Source organism: Hyperolius riggenbachi, chromosome 1 (assembly GCF_040937935.1).
Source record: "Hyperolius riggenbachi isolate aHypRig1 chromosome 1, aHypRig1.pri, whole genome shotgun sequence".
In the NCBI taxonomy this organism is placed as follows: domain Eukaryota; kingdom Metazoa; phylum Chordata; class Amphibia; order Anura; family Hyperoliidae; genus Hyperolius; species Hyperolius riggenbachi.
The window spans coordinates 297,084,738-297,093,747 of record NC_090646.1 but is presented as its reverse complement, the minus strand read 5'-3'; the positions used below and the strand labels follow the sequence as shown (position 1 = coordinate 297,093,747).

Below are 9,010 nucleotides of genomic sequence, written 5' to 3'. Positions count from 1 at the left end.
GACTGAGCAGTGACAACTCTACAGTCAGCATTACAATACTACTGCTGTGTTTACTGAAGAAATCAATGTTGAAGATGGAAACCGCTGGCATGCAGTGGCGTATCTTATGGGGTGCAGACAGGGCAGGTGCTATAGGCGCCCCCATCTGTCACCCTCCCAGGGGGGCGCATTAACAATGTAGTCACTCACTAGTCAGTCAAGTTTCCCGAGCCGCACTGTCCTGAGCCAGGTCCGACTATGCAGGCAGCCTACACCCATTAAGCTGGCCAGCAGTGCAGATACTGTACACAGCGACCAGCGGGTCCTGTCCATTAAATAAAGTGTATTTCGGCTTCCCATGCCCGGCAGTGGTGATACATATCTCTCATGAAAGGTGCACCCGACTCTTCTGTATACAGCTCCATCTCCTACTCATCTCTGCTCATTTATTGGCTAGCCAGGCATCCCCTCCTGTGATTGGCTGCAGCATGGTACCTGTCTGCCTCTGGGGCTGATGGGATGGGAGAATTGTAGCAGCGCGTGAGGAGTGTGACTGTGACTCAGTGTGCACACGCTGCTGAACAGAGATTCAGGCAGAGAGCTAAGATAACAAGGTAATTAGACCAACAAATGGTAAACACATGCTTGTCTGCAGTGCACTACGTTCTCAGAACACAGGTCACATTAGCAGTGTAATATACTCTCCGTGTCTAATGTCTAGAGGGTCTTGTGATGTCAGAGTGTATGTGTGTGTATGTATATTTATCAGTGTAGTCAGCTCTTTGTGTGATTTTTAGTCATGGTTTCAGGAGTGTAGGGAGGTTTGTGATGTCAGATTGTGTGTGTGTGTGTGTGTGTGTGTGTGTGTGTGTGTGTGTGTGTGTGTGTGTGTGTGTGTGTGTGTGTGTGTGTGTGTGTGTGTGTGTGTGTGTGTGTGTGTGTGTGTGTGTGTGTGTGTGTGTGTGTGTGTGTGTGTGTGTGTGTGTGTGTGTGTGTGTGTGTGTGTGTGTGTGTGTGTGTGTGTGTGTGTGTGTGTTTAGCAGTGTAGTGTATTCTCTGTGTAGTCAGCTCTTTGTGTGATTTTTTAGTCATGGTTTCAGGAGTGTAGGGAGGTTTGTGATGTCAGAGTGTGTGTGTGTGTGTGTGTGTGTGTGTGTGTGTGTGTGTGTTTAGCAGTGTAGTGTATTCTCTGTGTGAGTTTCTGTTGTGGTTTTTGGAGTGTAGGGGAGCTTACATCAGGGTTTGTGTGTGTGTTTTGTAGTGTAGTGGACTCTCCGTGTGAGTTTCTGTTGTAGGGTGGTTATTTGAGTATAAGCAGGGGCATATCATACGCTTGTCTCCTCTACCGCCTGCGCGGGCTATTAAAAAAAATGGTGCCTTATGTGTACTGTCGTGTCCCCTCCCCCACAACCCGCATGTGTGCAGTTCCTGTCTCCACCTCCATATATCCTGAAGAATAGTGCAGCAGTGGAGTGGAGTTTTATGCTTAACCTCCTTCATGACAGGACAGGACCTCTTCACTTCCTCTTCAGTGCAGCAGCGTTCACCTTGCAGCTCCAGACACTGTACCATGACTTGACTCGCATGGGGAGCTGCAAGATGATAGGTTGCATGGTGCGGCTACACTGAAGAAGAAAAGAAGACCTGTCTCACTGCTGGAACGAGGTATGAGGCTCTGCTGCAGCGCTACTCTGCAAGCTCTGGGGTAGGGGTGCGGTTATTCAGGGGTTCTGATGGGGGGGGGCGCAATTTCAGTGTTTGCCATGGGCGCCGTTTTACCTAGATACGCCTCTGCTGGCATGATGCAAGTGGGGGAATCTGAAGATGAAAACGATCAGCGTGATGATACCAACATCAGACAACCTGCCTCAGGAAACGCTGGTCCCAGCTATGACAAAGAACAGGACGAGGAACAGCTGGAGTTGGAGCAGGATTTGGATGCCCCCACTGCCGAGGGACAGAGCGGTGCATGTTGGACTTCCACAATTTAGCGGGAATGGACAGCAGAAGAGGAAGAAAGTGATGCTGGTGACGAATATGGTGCATCACAACAATCACAACGCTCACAAGAACATGAAGACAGAGGAGTCTGGCAGGATTCTCTGGCACGGGTCCGTTAAAAATGCCGCCAGTTATCGTAGTTAAAAAACGGCGCCCCATAGAGAACCATTATCACTAGTTATTTTTCGTTTTTTGACAGCTAAAAAATGGCGCCGGCTTTAAAAACGAAATTTATCGTTTTAAAACTTTTTTTTTGTCCTGCCTGAACTATATTTATCGTTTTAACCCCTGCTTTGCTGCCGTTTGGAAAATATCTGCCCGCCGGCTTTAATGTTTAATAGCGAAGCCCCCTTAAAAGCTAAAAACACCAAATTTGCAGGGAATGTTAAGAAGAAAATTGTGAACAAGAGGAAAAATTTTTTTTTCAAAAAGACCTTATAGTTTTTGAGAAAATCGATTTTGAATATTCTTCTTCTGACCGTGGGAAAATTAAACGCCCGCCGACTTTAGCGGTTAATAGCAAAGCCCCTTTAAATGCCAGAAACACCAAATGTGTAGGGAATGTTAAGAAAAATAGTGGGAACACGAAGAAAAAAAAATTGTTCAAAAAGACCTTATAGTTTTTGAGAAAATCGAGTTTAAATCTTCAAAGGGAATGTATCTATTTAAATCGCGTACTGACATTTTTCCGTGGAAACTTTTTCCGCCGACTTTAGCAGTTAATAGCAAAGTCCCCTTAAATCCTAGCAACACCAAATTTGCAGGATATGTTAAAAAGATACTGGGAAACAATATTTAAAAAAAAAAATTGAAAAATTGTATTTATTTTTTTTTTAAATTAAATTTTTTGGGTTATGTTCAGAGTGTGGGAAAAGTTTTGAAAAAAATGACGTGGGGTCCCCCCTCCCGAGCCTCTGTAACCCCTTGTCCCCCATGCAGGCTGGGATAGCCAGAATGCGGAGCCCCAGCCGACTGGGGCTTCGCACCCTGAGCTATACCAGCCCGCATGGTCCATGGTATGGGGGGGCTCCGGGGGGGAGGGGCGGCCAAGCCTCCCCCTCCCCCCCGGAGCCCCTTGTCCAATCCATGGACAAGGGGCTCTTCCCCGCCTCCCTTGCCCCAGGTGGAGGCGGGGGCGACGACTCCCTGGGGGGGGGTTCATGGTGGCATCTGGGAGTCCCCTTTAAGAAGGGGAACCCAGATGCCTGCCCCCCTCCCAGGAGAAATGAGTATAGGGGTGCAGGAGTACCCCTTACCCATTTCCATAAAGGGTTAAATGAAATAAAAACACAACAACGAGAAAAGTCCTTTAATGTTCTAAATTAACCAGAAATACTTACCTGTACCTTCAAGAAAAAAATCCCACGTCAATTAGGTCCCACGACAGTATCCTCCATCTTGCGATCTTCTGATACATCTTGATTGAAGATCTCCGCCGCCCCGACGCCACACACGCCGCCTCCGCCGAACTGCTCTCAGCTATACTAAGTATAGCTAAGAGCAAAAAGCATCTTTAAATTTTAGCTCCAATGGTCCCCATTGGTTCCTTAACAGACCAATGGGGATCAGGAGGATCCCCATTGGTCGATAAGGAACCAATGGGGAGCCTTGGAGCCAAAATTTAAAGATGCTTCTTGTTCTCAGCTATACTTAGTATAGCTGAGAGTTGCGTCTATGCATCTATATAGACGCATTAGCGCTGGCTGCAGCTGCCCTCCCTGCCTCCCCCCACCTGTCACCCTCACCCATGCTGGCACCCAATGCACCCATGGGTGCCAGCATGGGTGAGGGTGACAGGTGGGGGGAGGCAGGGAGGGCAGCTGCAGCCAGCGCTAATGCGTCTGTATAGACGCATAGACGCAACTCTCAGCTATACTTAGTATAGCTGAGAGCAGTGCGGCGGAGGCGGCGTGTGTGGCGTCGGGGCGGCGGAGATCTTCAATCAAGATGTATCAGAAGATCGCAAGATAGAGGATACTGTCGTGGGACCTGATTGGCGTGGGATTTTTTCTTAAAGGTACAGGTAAGTATTTGTGGTTAATTTAGAACATTAAAGGACTTTTTTCGTTGTTGCGTTTTTATTTCATTTAACCCTTTGTGGAAATGGGTAAGGGGTGCTTTGTACCCCTATACTCATTTCTCCTGGGAGGGGGGTGGGCATCTGGGGGTCCCCTTCTTAAAGGGGACTCCCAGATGCCACCATGAACCCCCCCCCCAGGGAGTCGTCGCCCCCGCCTCCACCTGGGGCAAGGGAGGCGGGGAAGAGCCCCTTGTCCATGGATTGGACAAGGGGCTCCGGGGGGGAGGGGGAGGCTTGGCCGCCCCTCCCCCCCGGAGCCCCCCCATACCATGGACCATGCGGGCTGGTATAGCTCAGGGTGCGAAGCCCCAGTCGGCCGGGGCTCCGCATTCTGGCTATCCCAGCCTGCATGGGGGACAAGGGGTTACAGAGGCTCGGGAGGGGGGGACCCCACCTCATTTTTTTTTTTAAATTTGCTATCAATTTTTTTTTTAAATCTTCTGAGTGTGGGAAATAAATTAAAAAAAAAAACGACGTGGGGTCCCCCCTCCCGAGCCTCTGTAACCCCTTGTCTCCCATGCAGGCTGGGATAGCCAGAATGCGGAGCACCGGCCGCGTGGGGCTCCGCACCCTGACTATACCAGCCCGCATGGTCCATGGATTGGGGGGTCTCGGAAGGGGAGGGGCAGCCAAGCTTTCCCCTCCCCCTCCGAGCCCTTGTCCAATCCAAGGACAAGGGGCTCTTCTCCACCTCCGATGGGCGGTGGAGGTGGAGGCCGCGATTTCCTGGGGGGGAGGTTCATGGTGGAATCTGGGAGTCCCCTTTAAAAAGGGGTCCCCCAGATGCCCACCCCCCCTCCCAGGAGAAATGAGTATAGAGGTACTTGTACCCCTTACCCATTTCCTTTAAGAGTTAAAAGTAAATAAACACACAGACACTTTGAAAAAGTATTTTAATTGAACAAAAAACATAACCACGAAAAAAGTCCTTTAATATTCTTAATTAACCATTAATACTTACCTGTCCCTTTAAATAAATGATCCCTCGCAATATCCTCGGAAATGTTCTATCAGTTACAATGTAACAAAGTTATTACAATGTAACAACTTTGTTACATTGTAACTACACCGCACCCGACGTCACTCGCCGCCACCGCCGCGTCTGCGCTGACCCGACAGAGCTCTGAGCTATATAGCTCAGAGCTCTCTAAGCATCTTTGTATTTGGGCTCCAAGGAGCCCCATTGGTCCTTAGCAGACCAATGGGGTTCCTTTAAATCAGAAGGAACCCCATTGGTCTGCTAAGGACCAATGGGGCTCCTTGGAGCCCAAATACAAAGATGCTTACAGAGCTCTGAGCTATATAGCTCAGAGCTCTGTCGGGTCCGTGCGGGACGCTAAGTCCCCGCCGCCTCCCGCTGTCCTCCCCGCCTCTTCCACATGTCACCCACATGTCGCCCACATGTGGGTGACATGTGGGTGACAGATGTGGGCGGGGTGGACAGCGGGAGAGGGCGGGGACTTAGCGTCCCGCACGGACCCGACAGAGCTCTGAGCTATATAGCTCAGAGCTCTGTAAGCATCTTTGTATTTGGGCTCCAAGGAGCCCCATTGGTCCTTAGCAGACCAATGGGGTTCCTTCTGATTTAAAGGAACCCCATTGGTCTGCTAAGGACCAATGGGGCTCCTTGGAGCCCAAATACAAAGATGCTTAGAGAGCTCTGAGCTATATAGCTCAGAGCTCTGTCGGGTCAGCGCAGACGCGGCGGTGGCGGCGAGTGACGTCGGGTGCGGCGTAGTTACAATGTAACAAAGTTGTTACATTGTAATAACTTTGTTACATTGTAACTGATAGAACATTTCCGAGGATATTGCGAGGGATCATTTATTTAAAGGGACAGGTAAGTATTAATGGTTAATTAAGAATATTAAAGGACTTTTTTCGTGGTTATGTTTTTTGTTCAATTAAAATACTTTTTCAAAGTGTCTGTGTGTTTATTTACTTTTAACTCTTAAAGGAAATGGGTAAGGGGTACAAGTACCTCTATACTCATTTCTCCTGGGAGGGGGGGTGGGCATCTGGGGGACCCCTTTTTAAAGGGGACTCCCAGATTCCACCATGAACCTCCCCCCCAGGAAATCGCGGCCTCCACCTCCACCGCCCATCGGAGGTGGAGAAGAGCCCCTTGTCCTTGGATTGGACAAGGGCTCGGAGGGGGAGGGGAAAGCTTGGCTGCCCCTCCCCTTCCGAGACCCCCCAATCCATGGACCATGCGGGCTGGTATAGTCAGGGTGCGGAGCCCCACGCGGCCGGTGCTCCGCATTCTGGCTATCCCAGCCTGCATGGGGGACAAGGGGTTAAAGAGGTCTGGGAAGGGGGACCCCACGTCGTTTTTTTTTTATATTTCCCACACTCAGAACGAAGTAAGTAAAACTCTTCCCACTTGGGGGAATCTATGAAAATAATACACTATTGTTACCTGTGCAAAAAAAACTGACATTTTCCGCATTTAAAAGACATTTTCGCCCTTGAAACTTAAAAATCGATTTTCTCAAAAACTATAAGGTCTTTTTGAAAAAATTTTTTTTCCTCTTATTCCCACTGATCCCCTTAATATACCCTGGGAATTTGGTGTTCCTAAACTTTAAGCAGGCTTTGCTATTAACCGTTAAAGTCGGCGGGTTTTTAAATGTTTACATTTTTCCTTTGAAACTTTAACATCGATTTTCTCAAAAACTATAAGGTCTTTTTGAAAAAAATTTTTTTCCTCTTGTTCACAATTTTCTTCTTAACATTCCCTGCAAATTTGGTGTTTTTAGCTTTTAAGGGGGCTTTGCTATTAAACATTAAAGCCGGCGGGCAGATATTTTCAAAACGGCAGCAAAGCAGGGGTTAAAACGATAAATACCGTTCAGGCAGGACAAAAAAAAAAAAAAAAAAACAGTTTTAAAACGATAAATTTCGTTCTGCACTATTTTAACCTTTGAAACGATAAATATCGTTTTAAACATATATCGGGCAGAAGGTGGCGCCATTTTTTGGCCGGCGCCATTTTTCACTAGACGCTCTCTGGCACACATGGCTCAATTCATGCTAGACTGCATTGAACGCGGCCCGCGCATTATTCACTATTCATTATTATTCATTATTCTGGACAACACCAATTACTGGGTTTATACCCAGTTTATACAAACACAATGTTAAAAAACTGATTGAAGAAAGTGTCAGACAGGTCAAAAATGGAACAATTCCAGCAGGCCCTTGAGGATGGAGACTTTAGAGAGGAGATTGACATCCTCCTCCTTCTCTAGCCAGTTGTACGCCGACAGACTGACTTCAGCAAACCCAGGAGGACCAGGAGGGCAGCAAAGAACACAAGCTGCTGCTAGTGCCCAAAAGGGAATGGTATTGGCAGTGTCCTTGGAGTGGGAACATTTTCTGACACCCATGCAGCAGCCCACAGAACAGCAATCGGGCAGTTCCACGTCCTCCAACACCAATCGCCTGGAGAAGATGGTCAAGGACTACATGTCAGATGGCGTAGCTGTGTTGAACAATCCATCTGCAGACAGACGGTGAGTGTGACAGCACAGAAGGACCATGGCAACTCACTTATAGTACCACAGTTTGATAGTGCTGCCCAAAAAATTATATGGATCCGTGGACCCGGGCAGTACTAGCAACACTGATTGACAATCAATTTCACATGCTGGTGTTGTGCAAATGGAATATACAACAGGTGGAAATTATATATAGGGCCGGCCATTAACAAGACATCCCCCAAAGTGGTTCTGGCAGAAGTCTTTTTCACTTTGAATGTTGGCGGTGCTGTCACTTGCACCTCTCCCCCTACCTACCCCAATGCCAGCAATGTTAGGGCAGGTTCGTGACCCCATGAGGAGGGTAAAAAAAAAAAAAAGAACACATGTTGGGGAGTATTGCTGAAAGTCGCAGAATCATTCCCCCCAGTGACATTAACCCCCCCCCCCCCCTCCCCACCATATTTGGCAGCATGTGGCACATAATCATTCCCCCCCACAGTGACATTAACCCCCCCTCCTCCCCAGCATATAAGGCAGCATGTGGCACAATCATTCCCCCCCACAGTGACATTAACCCCCCCTCCTCCCCAGCATATAAGGCAGCATGTGGCACAATCATTCCCCCCCACAGTGACATTAACCCCCCTCCTCCCCAGCATATAAGGCAGCATGTGGCACAATCATTCCCCACACAGTGACATTAACCCCCACCCCAGCATATTTGAAATCCTGCACTCAACTAGGGGTGCCCACTGCCCACATTAAGCTCAGTTAACCCCCCCCCCATGCATCCGCATCTCCAAGCACCCCGCCGCCCCCCGATGCATCCGCATCTCCAAGCACCCCGCCCCCCCATGCATCCGCATCTCCAAGCACCCATGCCACCCCCGCCCACATGGCTTCTAAGTTTAATAACAAAATCCCCTTCCCCCTGCAGCCCCACAGTAATGTTCTTAGCCCCGACCTGAAGCACGGCGCGACCCGACCCGACCCACCAGCACCATTATTTAATTGCCCACCTTGGCAGCGCAGCAATGCCTCCGCTCTCCACTCCTTCCCAAGATGGACGCGGTGGTTGATGGTCCCGTGACCTAAAAGCCCGCGGGACCTGGGGGAGGCGTGGCCACAACGCTTGACCATCACAGAGGAGGGAGAGGAGATGCTCACAATTGGCTCCTCTCCCCCTCCAGCCACGCCTCTCCCATCAGCGCTGTTCGATTGGCTCCTCTCCCCCTCCAGCCACGCCACTCACAATTTCAGCGCTACTCAATTGGCTTCTCTCTCCCTCCAGCCGCGCCTCTTAGTAGCCGCACCTGTCCCATCAGTGCTGCTTCGCTGGGAAGCAGATTCTGACAGCCGCAGCGTTGTACACAGTAAGAAGCGTGGCTATATTTAACATGACGCGGCCAAGAGGCCGCAATCTACCAAATGGGCGGTCGCGATCTACCGGTAGATCGCGATCGACCTA

General features: G+C 49.3%; 1 protein-coding gene across 1 annotated transcript in view; it reads left to right on the top strand.

Moving 5' to 3' along the window:
• The first annotated feature begins 532 nt into the window (after positions 1–532).
• Positions 533–9,010, top strand: part of ACER1 (alkaline ceramidase 1) — a 200,520-nt gene continuing 192,042 nt past the window's right edge. The window contains exon 1 of the mRNA XM_068233760.1: positions 533–593. The gene's annotated coding sequence lies outside the window, so the exon portion shown is untranslated. The remainder of the gene's footprint in view (positions 594–9,010) is intronic.